The sequence below is a fragment of the Hyperolius riggenbachi genome, chromosome 6 (genome assembly GCF_040937935.1).
Source record: "Hyperolius riggenbachi isolate aHypRig1 chromosome 6, aHypRig1.pri, whole genome shotgun sequence".
Lineage (NCBI taxonomy): Eukaryota > Metazoa > Chordata > Amphibia > Anura > Hyperoliidae > Hyperolius > Hyperolius riggenbachi.
In genome coordinates, this window is record NC_090651.1 from 345,804,871 (window position 1) to 345,828,807 (window position 23,937).

The 23,937-nt window shown below is 45.9% G+C and overlaps 1 protein-coding gene across 2 annotated transcripts in view; it reads right to left on the minus strand.

Annotated features, from left to right (window-relative positions):
* The window catches only part of LOC137521801 (sialic acid-binding Ig-like lectin 8), a 283,306-nt gene that overhangs the window by 19,165 nt on the left and 240,204 nt on the right, over positions 1–23,937 (minus strand). The window lies entirely within an intron of this gene.

The window sequence follows — 23,937 nt, forward strand, 5'->3', positions numbered from 1 at the left end:
GCGTCTGTCAGACGCGTACCTCCGCCTCTCCCCCGCCCCTCTCAGTCTTCCTTCACTGAGAGGGGCGGGGGAGAGGCGGCGATGCGCGTCTGATAGACGTGCTGGGAGGCAGGGCTGCAGCCGTTAGCCCTGCCTCCAGGAAGATCAGCTCCAGCGACCTTTTTCCGACCCAGGTTTGCGGGGGGTGGGTTGGGGGTGAAGGGACCCCCGTTAAGCCACGGGATAGCGGCGTTTTAGCAGGGGCACACGTGCCCCTGCTATATATAAGACCTGAAGCGAGATTTAGTCTCGCTTCAGTGTCTCTTTAACTAATGCAGCCTGATTGGCTGAAGCCTCTTTCCCTCCTGTTTTCCCCTCCCACACCTCTGTTCCTCTCTGATTGGCCAATATTTATCACGCTGAGACAATGCACTTTATATAGTGAAGGGCAGAAAAATCAGGCAGATTCTGAGATAGTATGGCTGACAGCTCCCCTTTAAGTCTCCAGACAGGATGGTACCTGAACTTTAGTGAGGGGATATATGGAGGGTGCAGCTTATGGAGAACTCTGTATGATAGGGTTAGGCATTTGAGCTGGATCCTTTGGGCAATTGGCAGCCCGTGGATAAGAGATGGGCAGAGGATTTCATTAGGGACTGGAAAGATGCCAGTCTGTTTTTGGTGGGCGACGGAATAGGATGTTGCAGGAGTGGGAAATGTTTAGATCATGGATAATCATTTGAGAGGCCTCTTATGTGAGGACCATGCCGGTCCTGTCTGTCATCATTAGTTTTATTTCATAATACCACTTAAAGAGAAACTCCGACCAAGAATCGAACTTTATTCCAATCAGTAGCTGATACCCCCTTTTACATGAGAAATCTATTCATTTTCACAAACAGACCATCAGGGGGCGCTGTATGGCTGACATTGTGGTGAAACCCCTCCCACAAAGAAATTCGTACTCTTGGCAGTTTCCTGTCTGTGAACCTTGCTTGCTGCATTGTGGGAAATAGCTGTTTCCAACTGCCAAAAAAGCATGCAGCAGCTACATCACCTGCCCACAGTAAAAATGTCACCATGTAATAAATGTCAGAATGTAAATCAAGGATTTAAAAGATTTTACAATGGGCAAACACTGACTAAATCATTTATACATAATTATTGTAAAAATTAAGCACTTTTTTAATTACATTATTTTCACTGGAGTTCCTCTTTAAAAGAAGGAAATATATTAATGTAAAGAATGAGAATAAAGTTTAGGGGTGCATGAAATAAAGGTGCAAAGGGCGTTGCTGGATAACAAATGGGCGCTGCTGCATAACAAACTCGCATTAACAAAAAAAGTTTGTTTTTTTTAAGTGGGCGCGAAGTGAAACCGAAAAATGTAAATGATAAGTACCGCTTTAAAACAGACGGAAAAAGCCTCGCAAAAGATATTTACTTTAAAAACCGTTACATAATTCAAGAATACAGCTTAAACTAAACCTATTCTCACACAGAACCCTGCCCTGGTGGTGCCTGCTGGCCACTAACGGTCCAATTTCTAGTGAAAAATCGTTCGAGCGATCAGAAATTCTGATCGGATGAAAAATCGTTCACTACACCATCAACTAACCAATCATTGCTTCCTATCTATCACGACCACCAAGAAAATCCAAATTTTCGTTCGACGAAAATTCATTCGGGCGACATTTTTTTCACTCGTTCATAATCGATTGTGTCCACCAATGGAGATTATTTACAACCAATCCGATCAGAATTTCTGATCGCTCGAACGATTTTTCGCTAGAAATTGGACCGTTAGTGGCCAGCTTGTGGCCACTAATGATCCAATCTTTTTCTTCCAATCTTACCAAATCTATGTAATATAAGGGTAAACTGAGTGAATATACTGAATGGATAGTTCAGGCAGTTACCTTATATTACAAAGAAATTGTAAGATTGGATGAAAAAGATTGGATCATTAGTGGCCATAACCCTAACTACCCCCTGGTGGCATGGGCGACGCTACAATGGGGCACGCTAGGGCACTGGCCCCCCCGGGTGGTAATCACTGTGACACCCCCCCCCCCCCCCCCCCCCCGAGTGCCTCCCCTTGCCCGGCAACAAACAGTTACCTGTTTCCAGGCTCCAGCAGCATACACTAAACCGGATAGGGTCTGTAAAAAACCCTCCATCTCAGTCTGTTGGCATTAAGTAAACCAAGGGTCTTATCTACACAAATACCTCCCAATCCTTGTAACCCTCACAAGATTCCTTGTAATTAAAGGAAACCTGAGATGTCGGCATAAAAAGATTTGATATTTACATGGGTCTTCCTCCAGCCCCATGATGAGCACCGATGCGTCCCACATTGTCCTCCCGAGTGCCTCTGTTCAGCCGCAATCACTTCCAGTAATCTGGCTCAATCGCACCAGTCGGCTCTACTGTGCATGCGCGGCGACCCTCTGCTCATGCGCAGAAGAGCCGACTGACTCGACTGAGGCAGATTAGCGGGAGCGATTACGGCTGAACAGAGGAACTCTGGAGGATGGCGAGGGATGCATCGGTGCTCATGGGGCTGGAAGAAGCCCTGGGTAAGTTGCAAGACTTTTTATGTCAACATCTCAGGTACACTTTAACATATCTGAATGACACTTATATTTTTATTAACTTTTCTTCAATAATAGCACCATCATTTGGACAATCTGATCCGCTCAAAAGCCTCTGAGTTCTGTTTCTGTTGTTTAGATTTGGTTCCTACCATTGCTGAACTAGTTAGCCTTAATTTTATCACCTGAGTTAGGCAAAAAATATCTAAAGTTCGCCATACAAACATCGATTTTGATCTCCAAATTGGCACCAGCAGCCAACCATCTTATCCCATTTGTGGCCTACCTGAGACCACATTTAATTTGTTCATTTGAAAACCAATGGGCATAAAAGGTAAAAAAAGGCCTCACACTTTTTATAAAAAAGGGCTCATTGTGTATCATTTATTTCTGGGTTAAATTACCCCCCACATTACCATACAATATCAACACAATGCCGTAAGATTAGGTGGCAGTCTATTTGTTTTTGAAATGTTCCACTTGAAACATATTGCGCCCGTTCTATTCCTATTCTGTATTTACATTTTTATATATGTCTGGTGAATAAAACATTCCCGCTCAGAATTCACAGCGCGGAGGCAATATGGTTTCAGGAATCTCTTCTTAAACCATATGTCATCTCACCCCCTCATCCACTCTGCTTAAAACGGCATAAATATTTCAAAAATAGAAAAAGCAATTATTTTTTCGTGGCGTAACGGGCCAATATGACCTCACCGACGTTACCGACTTGGCGCCTATCTTTGCGCTAGCATCATCCCCGTATCGGCCTGTGACTGAATCCCCCTGTATTTGCATTTGTGTTTTTGCAATATTTATGTGTTTTAAGCAGATTGAATAAAACTGATATATGGTTTGATTTGGGGAGAGCGCCTGGATTGTATGTTGCACTTGGGACATTATTCATAGGCCGATGCAATATGCCACTGCTAGGAAAATGCTGTGAAGACGAATTAACATGTTTATCACTTAGTACAATTTTTTCGGCGGCTGGCGGCTGGAGGGAGGCGTAATACGGCGAGATTGCGGCTATAGGAAATATCAGGGTAAATAGATGACTGGGTATATAGGATGGAAGTGGAACATTAGTGCGTCATTAAAAAATGTAACTAGGCATTGAAAAGTACATTGCGCACTCGCTCTCTACGTATATATAAAATGTGCGCACGCGTCTGTGTGTGTGTGCTATAGCTGCAATACACACGAACTACAGTACAGCTTTGGGGCTTTTTAAAAGTAAAGTTATCAGATAGCTTTGTTTACTTTTAGCTTGTGACCTGTCTTTAGGTGGCTATACATCTACTGATTTTGTGGCCTGATCGACCATCCAATTCGATAATTTCATACAATCTGATCAAAATCAGTCCTACAACATGTTCGATATTTTGCCTGAAATGGATTAAAAACATTGATTGTAGGTAAAAACATGTAAAAGAAAGAGCGCTCTGAGTGACAAATAACAGCAAACAACGCGTTTCTCAGAGAAAACGTTCTCTGTTTCATCAGGCTAATATTAGCCTGATGAAACAGGGAACGTTTTCTCTGAGAAACGCGTTGTTTTTACCAATAAATAAGCCCCCTTTTTATACCTTACTACCTCACCACTCTCTATTTTATTTGTGGCAAGTCAGCGGTTATATCTGCTAGCCGCACAATACTACTCAGTACGCTACTGACATCGCATAGGCGCCGCTCACTCCCGTTCGGTCTCGCAAGGTGAGCGTGCGCCAGGATCTAACATTTGGCCTGCTTACAGCCTCCCTGGAAGTGTCCAAACTGAGACCGTGACTCCCTGGTGGCCCTCCGGATTCCCCGCCTGGAGCTGGATCGTGAGCCTGGTCCCTGGCCCCTAAAGGGACAAACGCTATCAGAGGCTGTGTCCTACGAGCAGCCATTTCTGAACAGGTGAGACCTGTCCTTGGCAGGGTGGATGCTCTTATTTATTTGTCACTCAGAGCGCTCTCTCTTTTGCATGTTTTTACTTTCTCTAGTGGATACTGAGAGCTGCCTAGGGCCACATACACACATCAGACCATAGTCTTTTGAAAATGAAAGATCACAGACCAATCTTACCACCCTTCATGTAGTATGAGAGCCATACCTACACAGTCTTTTCTATGGAGCTGAACTCCCCATCAGAAAAAAAATCTTTGCAAGATGCTGCACACACAGATGCTGTACAGACACAAAAGATCAGTATCTGCAAAAGATCTGTTCCTGCCAAGAATCCATTCCTGCAAATTGCAATGATAGTCTATGAGATCTGCAGATCATCATACATACATGATTTAACTGACATTCATCTGCAGATCAGATCCACCAGGATGGATTTTCAGATCTGCGGATGATCGCTTGATCTGCAGATGAATGTCAGTTAAATCATGTGTGTATGATGATCTGCAGATCTCATAGACTATCATTGCAATTTGCAGGAATGCATTTTGCAGGAACAGATCTTTTGCAGATACTGATCTTTTGTGTCTGTACAGCATCTGTGTGTGCAGCATCTTGCAAAGATTTTTTTCTGATGGGGAGTTCAGCTCCATAGAATAGACTGTGTAGAGTATGGCTCTCATACTACATGAAGGGTGGTAAGATTGGTCTGTGACCTTTCATTTTCCAAAGACTATAGTCTGATGTGTGTATGAGCCTTAAGGAGGATTGCCAGATCGCACCAACAGGGAACTGTCTACATTCCCGATTTGCATTGCAAAAACATTGATTGGACATGCAGGAAAATCTCAGTGGCACGTGCTGGGGGCGTGGCAGGTACGACACTTTTAACACTTGTGGGTAGCCAGGCAGGCAGCATAGGTAGATAGCTTTCATGCTGAGAACTATAGGAAATTTGTCTGCTGTGTATGAACAGGCAACTAATTGACCATCAGTCTGATCAGAGGGTGATGATCTGTCTCATGGTCAATCTGCTCATACATAGTCTAATTTATTGGGCCCCTTTATTTTGCTCCCCTGGTGGTGGAGTGCCACAATCAGGGCCAACAGCACAAAGAAGTAGGTGGTGCCAAACGATAATCACTGATAATTATGTGGTAAACAAGAAGGTGGGTATCACCTTTGAGGAAAGTTGCAAGCTGAAGAACAAAAAAAATCTACTTACCTGGGGCTCCCTCCAACCCCTGGCAGCTGTCCTGTTCCCTCGCCAAAGTTCCGCTCCTAGCTGGTGGCCCGGGGTTCCCTACGTGCAGATGCCGATGGGAATCTACTGCACCTGCAGAGAACACTCCAGACCACGTGAGCGCGATGGAGAGCGGCTCTCACCCAGGTGCAGTAGATACCGACCTAGGGAAGTTGGCATCTGCACCGGAGGGGCCCCTGGGCCACTGGTCTGCTTGCATCTTTAATAGATCTTTTTTTTTTTTTTTTTTTTTTAGGTCTAAGCAGATTTTTTTTTAAATTTTGCTTAGACCTTACCTTTAACGATGAGCAATTACGATATAAATAAATCATACATTTTATTTTGGCACAGTAGACAGCGCGTTTCACGGCTTAATGCCGCTTCATCAGGTCAATGAAGTGCCCACTAAAAAGTGTGAAGCCTGGAGCGCCAAGAGAGGGGAATGCATATGGAATCATGGAATGGAATGGGTCTGCTACTGCACTTAGTAGGGGATCTATAAGAATTCTGGCCAAGGGGCGGAGAAAGTGTGAATCTGGCCCTAACCACAATAGGGGTGGAGCTAGTGCTTAGTAAAGGATTCACTCCAACAAATATTTAATCAAGAACAAAATAAAGGGAAAACATTAAAAATGGGCTATTGGGTGCACATAATCCTAAAAGACCCCATTTGTTTACATAAATGAGACAACCTCGTCAATCCAGTTCTGTATATTATTACCAAATACTTGACTAAATATAATCACTTTTAAAGGGATTACACATACCATATTTTTTGGACTATAAGACGCTCCTGACCATAAGATGCACCTAGGCTTAGAGGACAAGAACCAGGGGAAAAATATATGCATACTAAACCTGGTGCATCCATTGTGAAGGGGCATCTTGTGGATTATTCCCCCTTTGTACCTCATGCCCCCTTGTACCTCTTGTGTCTCCCTGTGTCCTCCTCCTCTGTCCCTCATGTATCCACCTCTGTCCCCCTTGTGCCCTCCTCTATGCCCCTTTGTGCCTCTGTCCTCCTTGTGTCCTCTGTTTGTCCCCGTGTCCTCCTCTGCATGGGCACAGTACAGGGAGTCCCCGTCATTGTGGCAAGTCGGAGGTTCGTATTGCAGGCGTTCACAAGTCAGGAACTCCCTGCATTTGGACTATAATATGCAGTGACTTTTTTCTTACTTTTGGGAGAGACAAAGTGAGTCTTATAGTCCAAAAATACAGTACTAGTTATAAAGTTGTTATGCCCTTGAAGAGGAAATGTTCTACACATTCAAACAATGCAGCTTCTCTTGCTGAAAAGAAGTTTATTGGAGCCAACAGTACAAGTCTGCCCGTACATTTTTGTGGTGTCTGAGAATGCTCTCTGCAGAAAAACACCAAAAGATATTTACTGCAGTAAAACATTATTCCCCAGGCAGGGAGGAGAGGCGGAGCCACACAACGAAAGTCAGGTGATGCGGGGTGTTCGGGGGACAAGAAAGCATACATAACTATAACTTTCTTTTACAGGGAGACTGCTAGACTTTTACTTTAGTTAATATTTAGTCGGGTACGCCCCTTTTGAAGGGAGGGGCCCAAAAACCTCAAAGTCCTTTAACGGGTGATCCACCACACCCCGATTCAACAAGATATGGATCTTGTTTGTTTTATTTTTAGAACTATTCATGTATATTTCGGCGTGATGAAGGGCATACAATAGCCCGAAACGAATGTGTGGTTGCCTAAATAAATTATGCCTGAATTATTGATTACGTCAAGCCAGATCATAATATTATTGTCTCACGACAGTCATTTATTGTTGCTCATGGAGATTATTTTCACAGATGAACAAGATTTTTATGGATACACCATTAAAATTGTATCAAGTTTTGTACTGCAAGTCTGTGCTACAATTTGTACATAGTCCTCTCTAGAAGAAAAAAGATTTTTACTTTAGGCTGGAGACCCGCTTTAAACAAAGCACATGCTGTGTGTACGGATCGTTATAATTTAGCAGCCAGAAACGAGGTGAGTGAATGACGAGTTGTGATTGGCTGCTGGGGAGTAGTTCTCCTTTCTGCCATCGGTATTAGCGAATAACCCTGGGGAGGCTGGCAGCCCAGCTCTGCAGTGAAAGGGGTTAATGTACTCATGAGCAGGCTCATGAATAAATGATTAGAATAGTAATGGCGGGGCTGGCAGGGCAGCGTGCGAGTTGGGAGGGGGGGCACTCGGTGTCACTGCCCACTCTTCATCTGTTGTGTTGTGGAACGCGAGGCTTTGGCAGGACAGCCAGTGCCAGGCTGGGAGGCTTGCTCAGCCGTTACCCACAATGCTCAGCGGCAGCGTGTATATATAGAGTGGGCAATGCGTCAGCTCTCTGTCTTGCCTGACAAATGATTAAAGGAGTAGAGAAAAATATTTGGATCGGTGGAGAGCTGGCTGTGATCTATTTGCCTGTCGTGCGGGCCTTGCAGCCTGCGCTGGTCAGTTATTCCTCTGCAAAAGAACACTTGTCAAGAAAGAAACAGAGACTTTTTCTGTTTTATATATAAAAAAAAAACCCAAACAAACAAAAAACAACTTGCTTGCTTCAATGCTGTCATGATGATCCTCTAGTTACAGTAATTACAATACAGAACAGATGTGCTAATCACTCTGCCACTCCTCTGAGCAGGTCAATCTGCCTACTTGTTCTAGGTGAGCGACTCTGAAGGAATCCTAGCCAGAGGATCAGCATAACAACTTAGGCCTGGGACCCACTACATAGCGCAAAGCACTATCGCAATCGCTAGCGATTTGTGGTATTGCTTTGTAAGTGATTTTGGAAGCCATTTCCCTGCTCCTATACAATACAAAAGAATGGAAACACTCCCAAAATGCTGCATGTCCTGCGATTTCCCTAATCACAATCACTCCGGTGGGATCTACTCCATCCAATTACATTGGCAAAGCGTTTTAGGAAATCGCAAGCGATTGAAAGCGATCGAAAAATGTTGCCAGCCCTTACAGCTTACCTGAAGTCTGAAATACAATAGATACTTACCTCAGTAGATGGCGTATGAGAAAAATCGGCGCTGGCGCGCAGGATACATCCGATATATTCAATATAGTAGGACATTATGCTGGGTACACCTAATGCAATTTCCTATCCGACTGACAGGATCTGACAGTTATTTCCTAAATGTCCAATCTGCTCCCAATCAACAACGGGATTGATCAGGAGCAGTTTGGATACAGATAATAATGAGGACAGCCAACATTGCTAATAAAGGGAAGAATTCACAAAGCAGGGCTGTGCTCATTCCTAATTCTGTTAAGTTCCCCAAGGGGGCGGGGCTGTGAGTTGCAGGATACCTGCAGATATTCTGGTGTCTCTGCCTGTCCCCAGACACTGCACTGCCCTGGTCTGAGGGGGGATTCTGGGCAGCTGTAATCCCCCCCTGCGTTTGCCTATGAATATATGGCTTATATATGGCTTATAGTGATGCTGCACAAGTCCTGGCGGCATTAATTACTATTCCCCCTCCAGGTCCACATGGATAGTGGGGAATTATGTAATTCGGGTTCTAGCTATTGCTGGTGGCCAAATTACAGTGTTTTAAAAGTAACTTCAGCTCCGTCTTCTGATGGTGCCGAAGTTACTCACTGTGTGCCGCTATAGCCGTAATTCCTATTACCGCCTATGGTGGCGTCGGCTGCGCCCAAATCTCCTGCGCTGGATTCACTGTGTTCGAGTATATGAAAGCCTCGAGTTAGTCCAGAGGCTTCCATGAAATTCTTTTATATCCCATACAGTTATATTTGCTTTTGTGCATAAGTATTATTATTCATTTAGAAATTACAAGTTCCCAAAGTACAAAGTTTTTGCTGACTTTGCATTTTATTCATAACTGCTTTATTCATCTTGTAATGTCAGCAGAAATGCTTTCTGAGTGTCTGTCTGTGTTCAGGAGAGTCTGCACAGTCAGAGAAGTGTTTACATTACTCACTTGATACAATTGAATAAACACAAGATAATGTTATCTCCAGTTCAGATGCGTTCAGCTTTCCCTGCAAGGAGCTTGTAAATCCTGTGTTTAACTAGTTGAATGCTGTTCTAGTAAAAAAAATTGTGGTAGTATATAATATGCTGTAAATAATCTTTTAGAGCAAAGAATAAATGCTGGTTTTCATTCCGCTTTTAACCCCTCTGTTTCAGTGCCGGGTCCCTGTAAACATATTTAAAGTGGACCTGAACTCTTGCACAGGATGTAAGTAAAACATGGAGAAATGCACACTGTATGTATTTAGAGAGTTTAGCCTGTCTAATATTCAAATACATAAATATACGATGGGGTTCCCCTAAATATTCCAACCAGATCCTTCACCATGCATGTAGCTTGAGTGCCCAAGAGAGGATCCCTTCCCCTGGAGCTATATCAGACTACATGCTTCTCAGCATTGGGGGATACCATGTAATGGGGTCTACAAAGACCTTGTCCTCCCTTTGCAAAGTAGTGCCTTGAGCACCTCCCAGGGGTGCCTCAGTGTTCATCCCCATCTTTTGTGCATTCCCATCAGGTGATGCAAAAGCACATTGATATACAATGCATACATCGCCAGTTACCTTTAGTCCTGGTGGCAACCATGGCTGAAGTTGGTCATCAGAGGAACCGGGGTGGAGTGACGGATCGGTACGGCTTGGCCTGGATAGGTAAGGAAATGTCTGTCCGGCTAATGGAGGTCACTTACAATCTGGGGTGGGCACTGAGGTGATGCTTCATAATTAAAGAGGGTGTTACTAACTCCACAGTCCCCATGTGGGGAAATGTCTCTACAAGTTCATTTGGGGGGCGGAGGGGGGGGATGCGGCATAATGGGGGGGATGCTGCTTAATAAGGTAGTCAATGCCTATTTGGAGGGGGTATTGCTACCTGCCATGGGAGTCAATGACTGTTTGGAGGAGGGGGGGGGGGTGCTGCCTAACAAGGGTCATGACAACATTTTGGTAGTTGTTTTTGCCAAGGGGTGCCTTGGAAAAACATCAAAGCCATCAAGGGCAGCTTGCTAGGTACTCTGTTTCTCTGGGCGGGGGGGTAACTAGAAATCACTGGGCCCCCTGCGAATATTTGGATGCCCCCCCCCCCCCCATAGGTGCCAAATAATCCTAATGGGGCAGCGTTTCACTGTAAATTAATTGTAAAGTGGGCAGCATTTTACCAGACAATCGTAATGTGGGCCAGAAAATCGTAATGTGGGCAGAGTTCACCAGAAAATCGTAATGTGGGCCTTTAGAAAATTATAATGTGGGCAGAGTTCACCAGAAAATCGTAATGTGGGCACCAGTCACCAGAAAATTGTAACGTGGACAGCATTCACCAGACAATCGTAATGTGGGCAGCGTTCACCAGAAAATCATAATGTGGGCAGAGTTCACCAGAAAATCATAATGTGGGCAGAGTTCACCAGAAAATCGTAATGTGGGCACCAGTCACCAGAAAATCGCAATGTGGGCATCAGTCACCAGAAAATCCTAATGTGGGCAGCAGTCTGTCACCAGAATATCATAATGTGGGCAGCACACACCAGAAAATCCTAATGTGGGCAGCAGTCACCAGAAAATCCTTATGTGGGCAGCAGTCACCAGAAAATTGCAATGTGGGCAGCAGTCACCAGAAAATCGCAATGTGGGCAGCAGTCACCAGAAAATCCTAATGTGGGCAGCATACACCAGAAAATCGTAATGTGGGCAGCAGACACCAGAAAATCGCAATGTGGGCAGCAGACACCTGAAAATCGTAATGTGGCAGTGATGAGCGAAAATGCAAATATTCTTTTCGCCGAATTTTCGCGAAAATAAGTACTATTTTCGTTTCGAAAGGCGAAAATTCGCCGAATATTTTCGCATTAATTTTCGCCTAAAGTCCGTTTTTTCGCGTTGAATATCTAAGCCCCCTTACAAGCTAGAATCACCAAATTTGCAGGGTATATTAAGGAGATATGTGGGTACAAGATGAAAAAGAAATTTTTCAAAAAGACCTTATAGTTTTTGAGAAAATCGATTTTAAAGTGTCAAAGGAAAAAAGTATACATTTAAATGCAGTAAATGACAGTTACTGTAGTAAGTGCCATGGGCTAAGTGCCAAGTGCAAACTGCCAAGTGCAAAGGGCCGAGTGCCAAGTGCAAAGGGCCAAGTGCCAAGAGCAAGTGCCAAGTGCAAACTGCCAAGTGCAAAGGGCCGAGTGCCAAGTGCAAAGGGCCAAGTGCAAAGGCAAAGTGCAAAGTGCCAAGTGCAAAGGGCCAAGTGCAAAGGCAAAGGGCCAATTGCAAGTGCAAAGGGCCAAGTGCAAAGGGCCAAGTGCAGGTTCAATGGGCCAAGGGCAGGTTCAAAGGGCCAAGTGCAAAGGGCCAAGTGCAAAGGGCCAAGTGCAAAGGGCCAAGTGCAAAGGGCCAAGTGCAAAGGGCCAAGTGCAAAGGCAAAGGGCCAAGTGCAAAGGCAAAGGGCCAATTGCAAGTGCAAAGGGCTAAGTGCAAAGGCAAAGGACCAAGTGCAAAGGGCCAAGTGCAAAGAGCCAAGTGCAGGTTTAAAGGGCCAAGTGCAAAGGGCCAAGTGCAAGTGCAAAGGGCCAAGTGCAAAGGCAAAAGGCAAAGTGCAAAGGCAAAGGGCCAAGTGCAGGTTAAAAGGGCCAAGTGCAAAGGGCCAAGTGCAAGTGCAAAGGGCCAAGTGCAAAGGGCCAAGTGCAAAGGGCCAAGTGCAAAGGCCCAATTGCAAGTGCAAAGGGCCAAGTGCAAAGGCAAAGGGCCAAGTGCAAGTGCAATGAGCCAAGTGCAAAGGCAAAGGGCCAAGTGCAAGTGCAAAGGGCCAAGTGTCAAATGAAAAAGGCCAAGAGCCAAGAGCCTTTCATTTGACCCTTGGCCCTTTGCACTTGTTCTTGGCCCTTTGCACTTGGCACTCGGCCCTTTGCACTTGGCAGTTTGCACTTGGCACTTGCTCTTGGCACTTGGCCCTTTGCACTTGGCACTCGGCCCTTTGCACTTGGCAGTTTGCACTTGGCACTTAGCCCATGGCACTTACTACAGTAACTGTCATTTACTGCATTTAAATGTATACTTTTATCCTTTGAAACTTTAAAATCGATTTTCTCAAAAACTATAAGGTCTTTTTGAAAAATTTCTTTTTCCTCTTGTACCCACATATATGTTTAATATACCCTGCAAATTTGGTGATTCTAGCTTTTAAGGGGGCTTAGATATTCAACGCGAAAAAACGGGCTTTAGGCGAAAATTAATGCGAAAATATGTTTGCGAAATTTCGCCTTTTTAAGCGAAAATAGTAGTTATTTTCGCGAAAATTCGGCGAAATCGAAAATGGGATTTTCGATGCGAAAATGGCTTTGGCGAAAATTCGCAAGCAACACTGTAATGTGGGCAGCAGACACCAGAAAATCATAATATGGGCAGCAGACACCTGAAAATCGTAATGTGGGCAGCAGACACCTGAAAATCGTAATGTGGGCAGCAGACACCTGAAAATCGTAATGTGGGCAGCAGGCACCTGAAAATCGTAATGTGGGCAGCAGACACCTGAAAATCGCAATGTGGGCAGCAGACACCTGAAAATCGTAATGTGGGCAGCAGACACCTGAAAATCGTAACGTGGGCAGCAGACACCAGAAAATCGCAATGTGGGCAGCAGTGACCAGAAAATCGTAATGTGGGCACTGCAGCAGACACCAGAAAATCTTAATGTGGGCAGCAGTCACCAGAAAATCGCAATGTGGGCAGCAGTGACCAGAAAATCGTAATGTGGGCAGCAGACACCAGAAAATCGCAATGTGGGCAGCAAACACCTGAAAATCGCAATGTGGGCAGCAGACACCTGAAAATCGTAATGTGGGCAGCAGACACCTGAAAATCACAATGTGGGCAGCAGACACCTGAAAATCGTAATGTGGGCAGCAGACACCTGAAAATCGTAATGTGGGCAGCAGACACCTGAAAATCGCAATGTGGGCAGCAGTGACCAGAAAATCGTAATGTGGGCAGCAGACACCTGAAAATCGCAATGTGGGCAGCAGACACCAGAAAATCGCAATGTGGGCAGCAGACACCAGAAAATCATAATATGGGCAGCAGACACCTGAAAATCGTAATGTGGGCAGCAGACACCTGAAAATCGTAATGTGGGCAGCAGACACCTGAAAATCGTAATGTGGGCAGCAGGCACCTGAAAATCGTAATGTGGGCAGCAGACACCTGAAAATCGCAATGTGGGCAGCAGACACCTGAAAATCGTAATGTGGGCAGCAGACACCTGAAAATCGTAACGTGGGCAGCAGACACCAGAAAATCGCAATGTGGGCAGCAGTGACCAGAAAATCGTAATGTGGGCACTGCAGCAGACACCAGAAAATCTTAATGTGGGCAGCAGTCACCAGAAAATCGCAATGTGGGCAGCAGTGACCAGAAAATCGTAATGTGGGCAGCAGACACCAGAAAATCGCAATGTGGGCAGCAAACACCTGAAAATCGCAATGTGGGCAGCAGACACCTGAAAATCGTAATGTGGGCAGCAGACACCTGAAAATCACAATGTGGGCAGCAGACACCTGAAAATCGTAATGTGGGCAGCAGACACCTGAAAATCGTAATGTGGGCAGCAGACACCTGAAAATCGCAATGTGGGCAGCAGTGACCAGAAAATCGTAATGTGGGCAGCAGACACCTGAAAATCGCAATGTGGGCAGCAGACACCAGAAAATCGCAATGTGGGCAGCAGACACCAGAAAATCATAATGTGGGCAGCAGACACCTGAAAATCGTAATGTGGGCAGCAGGCACCTGAAAATCGTAATGTGGGCAGCAGACACCAGAAAATCATAATATGGACAGCAGACACCTGAAAATCGTAATGTGGGCAGCAGACACCTGAAAATTCCCCTGCAGAATTTCAGAGCGCCCCCCCCCCCCCCCGGGGCCCGCTCGTGGCCGGTTTTTGGGGGCTGGAGGGGTGGCAGCATGAGGGGAAAGCCTTGCCCACAGTCGGCGGGGAGAGGGGAAGTTCCCCCCTCTCCCTCACCTCGGGGCTCTCCCCTCTGCGCCCCCCTCCAGCTGGTGAATGTGTGTGGGCAGCGGGCAGCAGCGGCGGCGGGATACATACCTTCTTCCTTGCGTTCCATCGCCGCCTTCTCGCTCTAGCGGCTGACGTCACTTCCGCTTCCGGAAGTGACGTCAGCCGCTAGAGCGAGAAGGCGGCGATGGAACGCAAGGAAGAAGGTATGTATTCCAGCAGATCTGGAGGTGTGGCTAGCTTTCAGGGACAACAATGGATAATTTGCATATGTCAGCAGTGATGCATTGTGGGAGACATCTCAGAGCTCATTCCAACCTGAATTATCACAAATTCTTTCTGTTTTAAGAAAGAAAACTTTTGTTTTCTATAGCATTTTAGTAAGAGGGCTTTTAGGGCCATTCTGGCCCTTACACACTTCTAGGAGTTCTGCTTCACCATCAGATTGCTGGGTACTCTGTACATCCTCACCCAAAAAAACAGAAACCACTGTCCTAAGCTGAGGAACATCGGCCTCTTCTACCTACACATGACCCCCAATAAGGTGGTGGGACTAACTGTCGGCTGTATTTTGTTACAGATTTACTTTAACAAAATAAAGCGAGGATAAGCAGTTACAGGTTTTTTTTTCAAAATTTCAAGAACGTTTATTAATGTCCCCTGGAGTGAAACCAGCTTCAATCACAGAGTCCATCAAAGTGTCCATCCATCAAGTCATTCTGCATCCATCATGATGACCCATTGCCCGCTGATCCCTCCTGCTACTACATGACACATTGCTGGCTGCAGTAGTTCCTCCGACTATCCCCAGTGACATCCTCCACTCAGTGACGTCACCTGGGGATTCTGGGCTGTAAATGTAAAAGCTGCAGCTGGGAGTCTGTCACTGAGCAGGCGGAGTGCCTCACGTGCAGATCGGTGGGCAACAACTCATCATAATGGCCATGGATTATCTCCCTGGACAACTTGATGGATGGATCCATGGCTGCATGCTGTGATTGATGCTAAATTTACGTCTCAGGATGTTAACGTTTTTTTTATGTTTTTCTTAAACACTACGGCCCCTATCCAATTCACCTTTCCTTGTAAGTTTTTGCCTGGGTGATAATTTCATGTTATAATAAAAAATATTGAAAGAGAACCTGTTCTTAAAGAGAACCTGAGATGATTAAAAAAAAGTAATTTCTGGGGCTTCCTCCAGCCCCCTTCGGCCTAATCGCCGTCCTCCTCCGACTCCTGGATCTTCTGTTATAGCTCCCGGTAACTTGGGAGTCGGGGCTTACTGTGCATGCACGGCCCAGACCGCACTTCCATCACCGGGAATGTTTTGCGCCTACGCAGTACTAGTGCACAAGTGCCGAAGTGCAACGGGGAGCACGCGGCTGCACTGCGCCTGTGCCGACTGGCCAAAGTTACCAGGAGTCATAATTGAAGATCCAGGAAAGTGGAAGAGGACAGCGACGGAGCAATCAGGGCGAAGGGGGCTGGAGGAAGTCCCAGGTAGTTTTTTTTTCTTATTAATCTCAGGTACCCTTTAAGCCACAGGCAAGGAAGAAAATACTCAGAATAATTTTGAAAGCACTTTTGATAAACTAGTAAAATAATTACTTGTACAATACGTGTATTAGTGATGGTGAGTAGAACTGTCCTAAAGTCCCTGATTCATATTTTGAAGGGAAGGGGATACATTTGAGGTTTTTGAAGCGATCCGCAAACCGCTTCCGCCTTGGAAAACGCTTGGCTAATGTATTTAAATGGGCTGGTGCACACCGGTGGTTTGTGGTTTTTAGCAAACCGCAAGCGTGGGTCCTGCAGTACTTTTGCGGATTGCAGAAGTGTTTCTGCCTCAATGTAAAGTATAGGAAAAGCTCAAACCGCTCTGAAAAACGCTACATCAGAGCGGTTTTCCAGGCGTTTTTGTTACAGAAGCTGTTCAGTAACAGCTTTTACTGTAACAATATGTGTAATCTGCTACACAAAAATGCTCCCAAAAACCGCTAGGTATGTTTAGAAAACCTCTCTAAACATGCCTAGAATCGCTCTGAAATCTGCTCCAAAAACCTTTAGCGTTTTGCAGATCTGCTAGCGGTTCTGGTGTGCACTGGGCCTCAGTGTGAAATCTGGTTCATTTCGCTCTAACAAAACAGAAGTAATTGTTACCTTGTTAACTTCTTAGCTCAATCCTGTTATCAGAAGTGTTTGCAAATCCAGATACCAGAGTTTTTTAGTTTCTAATTCCTTTCCAGGAGAGCTGACATTACTATTTAAAGAGACTCTGAAGTCTAAATTTTTACACGTTTTTATAATTTAATCCTCTTCAGCATTATAGTCTAAGTTAAACCGCCACAATCTCGCTGCAAAACGAGGGTTTATTCATAGAGAAAATGACCTGCAAAGTTGCATAACTTTGCAGGTCGCAGATTGTGCTCCCCTGGAGAGGCTGAGCTTTGAGCTGTAGCTCTGCCTCCTCCGCAATCAATCTCCGCGAATCTCTGCCTCCTCCCCGCCCCTCTCAGTGAAAGGAAGACTGAGTGGGGCGGGGAGGAGGCGGTGATCCGCAGAGACTGATTGCAGAGGAGGCAGAGCTACAGCGTAAAGCTCTGCCTCTTCAAGGAAGTAAAGCCCTGTGAGCCCTGGAGCTTTGCAGGGCTTTTTCTCTATGAATAAACCCTCGATTTGTGGCGGGATTGCGGCGGTTTAACTTAAGGTGCGTACTACATACGCACTACCGGCAGCAACAATGGGTCCGCTGGACCCTCCCGCTGTGCGGACGTTTAGCCAACAATAGTGTAATCATTCAGAAACAGTCTTATCAGTCTGACGACATCGCGTACACATGCACTGCCGGTAGTGCATGTATACGCACCTTTAGGCTATAAAGTTGATAAGGATTAAATTATAAAAACATGTAAAAATTGAGACTTCAGAGTCTTTTTAACACACAATGCGCTTAATTCACTAAGTCAAATAGCACGCCTTATCAAAGTTAACACGCCTTATCAGAGTAGCATAGCGAGCGCTATCATTCAAAAATGGTAGGTGTATGGCACAGCTGTAAACCTACCAAGACAAGGCCATCCACCTAAACTCACAGGCCGAACAAGGAGAGCGCTGATCAGAAATGCAGTCAAGAGGCCCATGGTGACTCTGGACGAGCTGCAGAGATCTACAGCTGAGGTGGGGGAATCTGTCCATAGGACAACTATTAGTCGTGCACTGTACAAAGTTGGCCTTTATGGAAGAGTGGCAAGAAGAAAGGCATTGTTAACAGAAAGCATAAGAAGTCCCGTTTGCAGTTTGCCACAAGCCATGTGAGGGACACAGCAAACATGTGGAAGAAGGTGCTCTGGTCAGATGAGACCAAAATGGAACTTTTGTGTGGCGGAAAACTAACACTGCAGTGCACATCACTCTGAACACACCATCCCCACTGTCAAATATGGTGGTGGCAGAATCATGCTCGGCTGGTGCATCTCTTCAGCAGGGACAGGGAAGCTGGTCAGAGTCGATGGGAAGATGGATGGAGCCAAATACAGGGCAATCTTGGAAGAAAACCTCTTGGAGTCTGCAAAAGACTTGAGACTGGGGTGGAGGTTCACCTTCCAGCAGGACAATGACCCTAAACATAAAGCCAGGGCAACAATGGAATGGTTTAAAACAAAACATATCCATGTGTTAGAATGGCCCAGTCAAAGTCCAGATCTAAATCCAATCGAGAATCTGCGGCAAGATCTGAAAACTGCTGTTCACAAACGCTGTCCATCTAATCTGACTGAGCTGGACCTGTTTTGCAAAGAAGAATGGGCAAAGATTTCAGTCTCTAGATGTGCAAAGCTGGTAGAGACATACCCTAAAAGACTGGCAGCTGTAAAAGGTGGTTCTACAAAGTATTGACTCAGGGGGCCAAATAATTACGCACACCCCACTTTGCAGGTTTTTTTTGTTTTTTTTTAATGTTTGGAATCCTGTATGATTTTCATTCCACTTCTCACACCACTTTGTATTGGTCTTTCATGTGGAATTCCAATGAAATTGATTCATGCTTGTGGCAGTAATGTGACAAAATGTGGAAAACTTCAAGCCGAATACTTTTGCAAACCACTGTGTAACGATCGGTGGGCGCAGAGAGTATCTGATTACCGGTGATCTGCAGTATCGCCGGAAATACAGATATATACCAGATTATAAGTGATCTGCAGTCTCACCGATAATCCGATATACAAACTAACCTCTGTTCGCCTGAGTAGAGTGTAGTGTTTTGGTGTAACAGTAACACTAGGAGGCCTAGGCCTCAGTGCAGCAAGGAGAACTGCACGGATTCCTTCCGCAGACCTGAGCTCTCCAAGACGGGAGGAGTCAGACTGACAGTAGGAAGGAAAGTCCGAGAGTGACACTCAGGAAGAAGTGTCACTAACAGGACTGGGAACCGCCTCCAATCGTGAGGTCGGTTCTCGAGGTCAGACAAGCCAGGTCGTACACACACGGACAGATAAAGTACAAATACAGTAGGCAAAGGCGGAGTCAAAGTACAGGCAGGGTTCGGCAACGGGGTATCAGATATATCGGGGTACAAAATCAGGAGGCAGAAACAGAGTCTAGGAACGAGCCGAGGTTCGGCAACAGAGTATCAGAAATATCGAGGTACAAGGTCAGAGTTCAGGAGGATAGTCGAGGCAGGCAAAAAGTCATAACAGAAAATCACAATCAAACTAGTACTTTAGCTATCAATAATCTAGCTAAGTGTAGGATTACAGCTCCAGCTGGTCCCGGCACACTTAAGGATCTGACTACGGATCTGGGTGCTCCCACATATGTGATCGCACGCCAGACAAAGAGCAAGTGAACAACCAGCAGTATATATACTCTAGGACCTTTTCAGGACCTCCCTAATTGCTGGTCCAATGAGAGCAGTGGAATTTGTCAGCTGACCCAGCTGGTCAGCCGACACCCTTCTAACTGCTATTTAAACTCTGCCTCTCTGCTCGCGCGCGTGTAAGTCTGAATCTTGGTGGACTATCAGTCCCAGCCACACCAGTACTGTCATGCAATGTATCTAGTGCGGGGGCCGCCTCTGATGCGGATTCCGCCGCACTGCCTATGCGGCATGCAGCGTTTTTTCCGCGTTGTGACGCCATGCTGGACGCGGAAACAGCCGCCTCACCTTGAGAGACGGCGGCATTTCCGCGTTTCCTTACACACTGTATGTATTGTACTGTCCACATTTTGATTTCAGTGAATTCTGTATAGTAAATACAGAGAACACTGTTCCAGGCATTTGCCATCTTTGCTGCCTCTGAATGAAGCCAATGCTGATGTCATCATTTCCTCCCCTACTCTTTTTTTTCTCCTAAAAAACTGCTCTGTCATATTTAGGTTGCTTTACAAGTGAGCACAGCACAGATCGTATTTCAGTAGCTTCTGCAGAGGGGTGGGGTGTATTTCCTTTCTCAGCCTCCTGTCCCACTGATCTGCCCTCAGCCAATCAGTGAGGAGCAGGAATGTGGAATAGGAGATAACATGCTTCCTTCTCCCCAGGGATGTACCAGAATAGAACTAAGCTGGATGATATAAGATTCATTACAGCAGACACATTTATGATTATATTGTAATGCTTGAATTGCAGGGTCAGGATGTAGACTACATAATAAATGGGTAAATGGATTTTTGATTTTGTGGCTGACAATCCCATTCTCAGTTTACATGTGTTTTTCTGTGTTAAAAATGCGCCTGAAAAACGACAAGTGTGACCCCTGCCTAAGGGTCCTTTTCCCCCGGATGCACTCTGATTCAATTATCAGAGCGGTGCCGTTTTACTGAATGTAAGGGCACCCTGATTTACATGTACAACGTTCTCCCTATTCTCAATTCAACTTACAGCAGTTTGGGAAAGTGAGTGCTTGCGATTGGCAGCCAGGGCCAGATTTGTGTAAAGGCCACAAAGGCCCGAGCCTTGGAATGCTGCAGCCCAAGGGGGCACCTGAAAATGAAAGAGGGGTTGCTACATATGAAAGAGGAAGCTGAAAATGGGGATAAACACATGTAAAGGGAAGCTGATGCCCAAGAGAGCTGTCAATGAAAGATAGGGGCTACAATGCAGGGATAATACACATGGAAGAGGGGGCTGCACATGGAATAGGAGGGGACTGCTGTACATGGATGATACACATGGAAGAGGGGGCTGCACATGGAATGGGAGGGGCTACAATGCAGGGATAATACACATGGAAGAGGGGGTAGCTCATTGAATGGGAGGGGCTGCAGTACATGGATGATACACATGGAAGAGGGGGCTGCACATGGAATGGGAGGGGCTGCAGTACATGGATGATACACATGGAAGAGGGGGCTGCACATGGAATGGTAGGGGGCTGCTGTACATGGAAGAGGGAGCTGCACATGGAATGGGAGGGGCTGCAGTACATGGATGATACACATGGAAGAGGGGGCTGCACATGGAATGGGAGGGGCTGCTGTACATGGATGATACACATGGAAGAGGGGGCTGCACATGGAATGGGAGGGGCTGCAGTACATGGATGATACACATGGAAGAAGGGGCTGCACATGGAATGGAAGGGTCTGCTGTACATGGATGATACACATGGGAGAGGGGGCTGTACATGAAATGGGAGGGGCTGCAGTACATGGATGATACACATGGAAGAGGAGGCTGCACATGGAATGGGAGGGGCTGCAGTACATGGATGATACACATGGAAGAGGGGGCTGCACATGGAATGGGAGGGGGCTGCTGTACATGGAAGAGGGAGCTGCACATGGAATGGGAGGGGCTGCAGTACATGGATGATACACATGGAAGAGGGGGCTGCACATGGAATGGGAGGGGGCTGCTGTACATGGAAGAGGGAGCTGCACATGGAATGGGAGGGGCTGCAGTACATGGATGATACACATGGAAGAGGGGGCTGCACATGGAATGGGAGGGGCTGCTGTACATGGATGATACACATGGAAGAGGGGGCTGCACATGGAATGGGAGGGGCTGCAGTACATGGATGATACACATGGAAGAAGGGGCTGCACATGGAATGGAAGGGTCTGCTGTACATGGATGATACACATGGGAGAGGGGGCTGTACATGAAATGGGAGGGGCTGCAGTACATGGATGATACACATGGAAGAGGAGGCTGCACATGGAATGGGAGGGGCTGCAGTACATGGATGATACACATGGAAGAGGGGGCCGCACATGGAATGGGAGGGGGCTGCTGTACATGGAAGAGGGAGCTGCACATGGAATGGGAGGGGCTGCAGTACATGGATGATACACATGGAAGAGGGGGCTGCACATGGAATGAGAGGGGCTGCTGTACATGGATGATACACATGGAAGAGGGGGCTGCACATGGAATGGGAGGGGCTGCAGTACATGGATGATACACATGGAAGAGGAGGCTGCACATGGAATTAGAGGAGAGCTACTGCTGTACATGGAAGGGGAGCCACAACATACTTGGCCTAGGGGCACAAAAGGTATAAAACCGGCCTTGTTGGAAGCTATTAGCTTTTTTTTAATGGCTTCCGAAAATCTAGGGGAAAACCGCATGTTTTAGGGCTGGTTCAGACGGACGCTTGTGCAGCGTTTACCGCCAGCGTTCAGGGCTTGGCGTTAAACGCTCCTATTCAAGTAAATGGGAGCGTTTGTACCAAGCTTTTACGTGCGTTTACACGAACGCGACGTTCGGATCCCGATTTTCACTGGCGTTCAAGGAGCCCCTGCAAGCTACATGTTGCTTCCAGGGGCAGTTAACCGCGACGGCTAATGTCCCCCTAGGGGAAGAAAAACGCGACCGCATCCGAACGCAACGCGAACGCTGCTGAAAGCCCTAACGCATTGCCACCGCGACGCCTCCAAACGTCCGTCTGAACCAGCCCTTAAAGGACACCCGAGGTGAAAATAAACGAATGAAATAAACAATTGTATCTATCCTCCTTCTCCTAAAAATGTCTTTTTAAGATATTCCACAGTTTTATTTTATATTTAAATCTACTTTTTAAGTTTTTACTGTTTTATTGATTTTGCTCAAAGACACATTCATTGAAGTATGCCAGATCTAAAATCTATGAACTATTGAACCGTTTTATCTCTTTCCTGCTCTCAAAAGCCATTTTCTGCTAGGAAAGTGTTTTATAGTTGTAATTCCTTATCAGTGAGGGTTACGCTGTAGTCTGACCCAGTCCTGACTCAGACAGGAACTGCCATTTACATAACTGATGTTTAACTCTTTCAGGCAGAGAAAGAAAAAAAGGAACACAGCATAGTTATTTGTGTGCTAGGCACTGTACATACACATGTCTATCTCATCATGTCAGATGTCACCTCGAGGATCCTTTAAATGAAAAAAATCACGTTTGCATCACAGCACCGTGAACACGATTTTTGGTGGCAAAAGGCTCCAATGCAAAATCAACAGAAATTCCAATTTTCCCATCCTACCAGAAAAAAAACAAGACAGCTTTTCCCTTAGTCGCCTGAATTTTTACAGCCCTGCAGTCAGCAGACAGGAAGGAGTTAACGACCAATTAGCATCATGATCCATTTAACGACAGGCATGACTCCTTATCGATAAAATTTTACAATGGCAGCCGTTACATTAAGGACTTTGGACAGCTTCCGGCTGAATGGCTCTCCTGCCCTGCCTGCGTTTTACCTTTCCAATGTGACCCTCCGCTGGCGTGTACCTGCTCCCGGTGCTGCCGATGCCTGCAGGACTTGGCACAGGGACGCGGCTCAACAGATGCTAACCCAGATCTGTAGGTTTCATCGACATTTACAGAACGCTGCAGAATTGATATGCAATTCTGTATGCCGCTAATACACAAACAAGCGTCCGTCACTCCATGCCAACATGAAAAGGTTTAATTTGCATACCGCGCACGAGCCAAATGATTTCATCATCACATCTTGTGCAAAAAAATAAAAGAGACCCTGTTCCCGGAAGAAAAAAAATGCCATTTCTGAAGGTGCTTAAAAGACCACTATCCTGAAAGACTGTAACATTTAAAATAATGTACACACATAAAAATAAGAAGTACATTTCTCCCAGAATAAAATGTGCTATAAATTACTTTTCTCCTATGTTCCTGTCACTTACAGTAGGTAGAAGAAATCTGACAGAACCGAAAGGTTTTGGACCAGCTCATCTACTCATGGGGGGTTCTCAGGGTTTTCATTA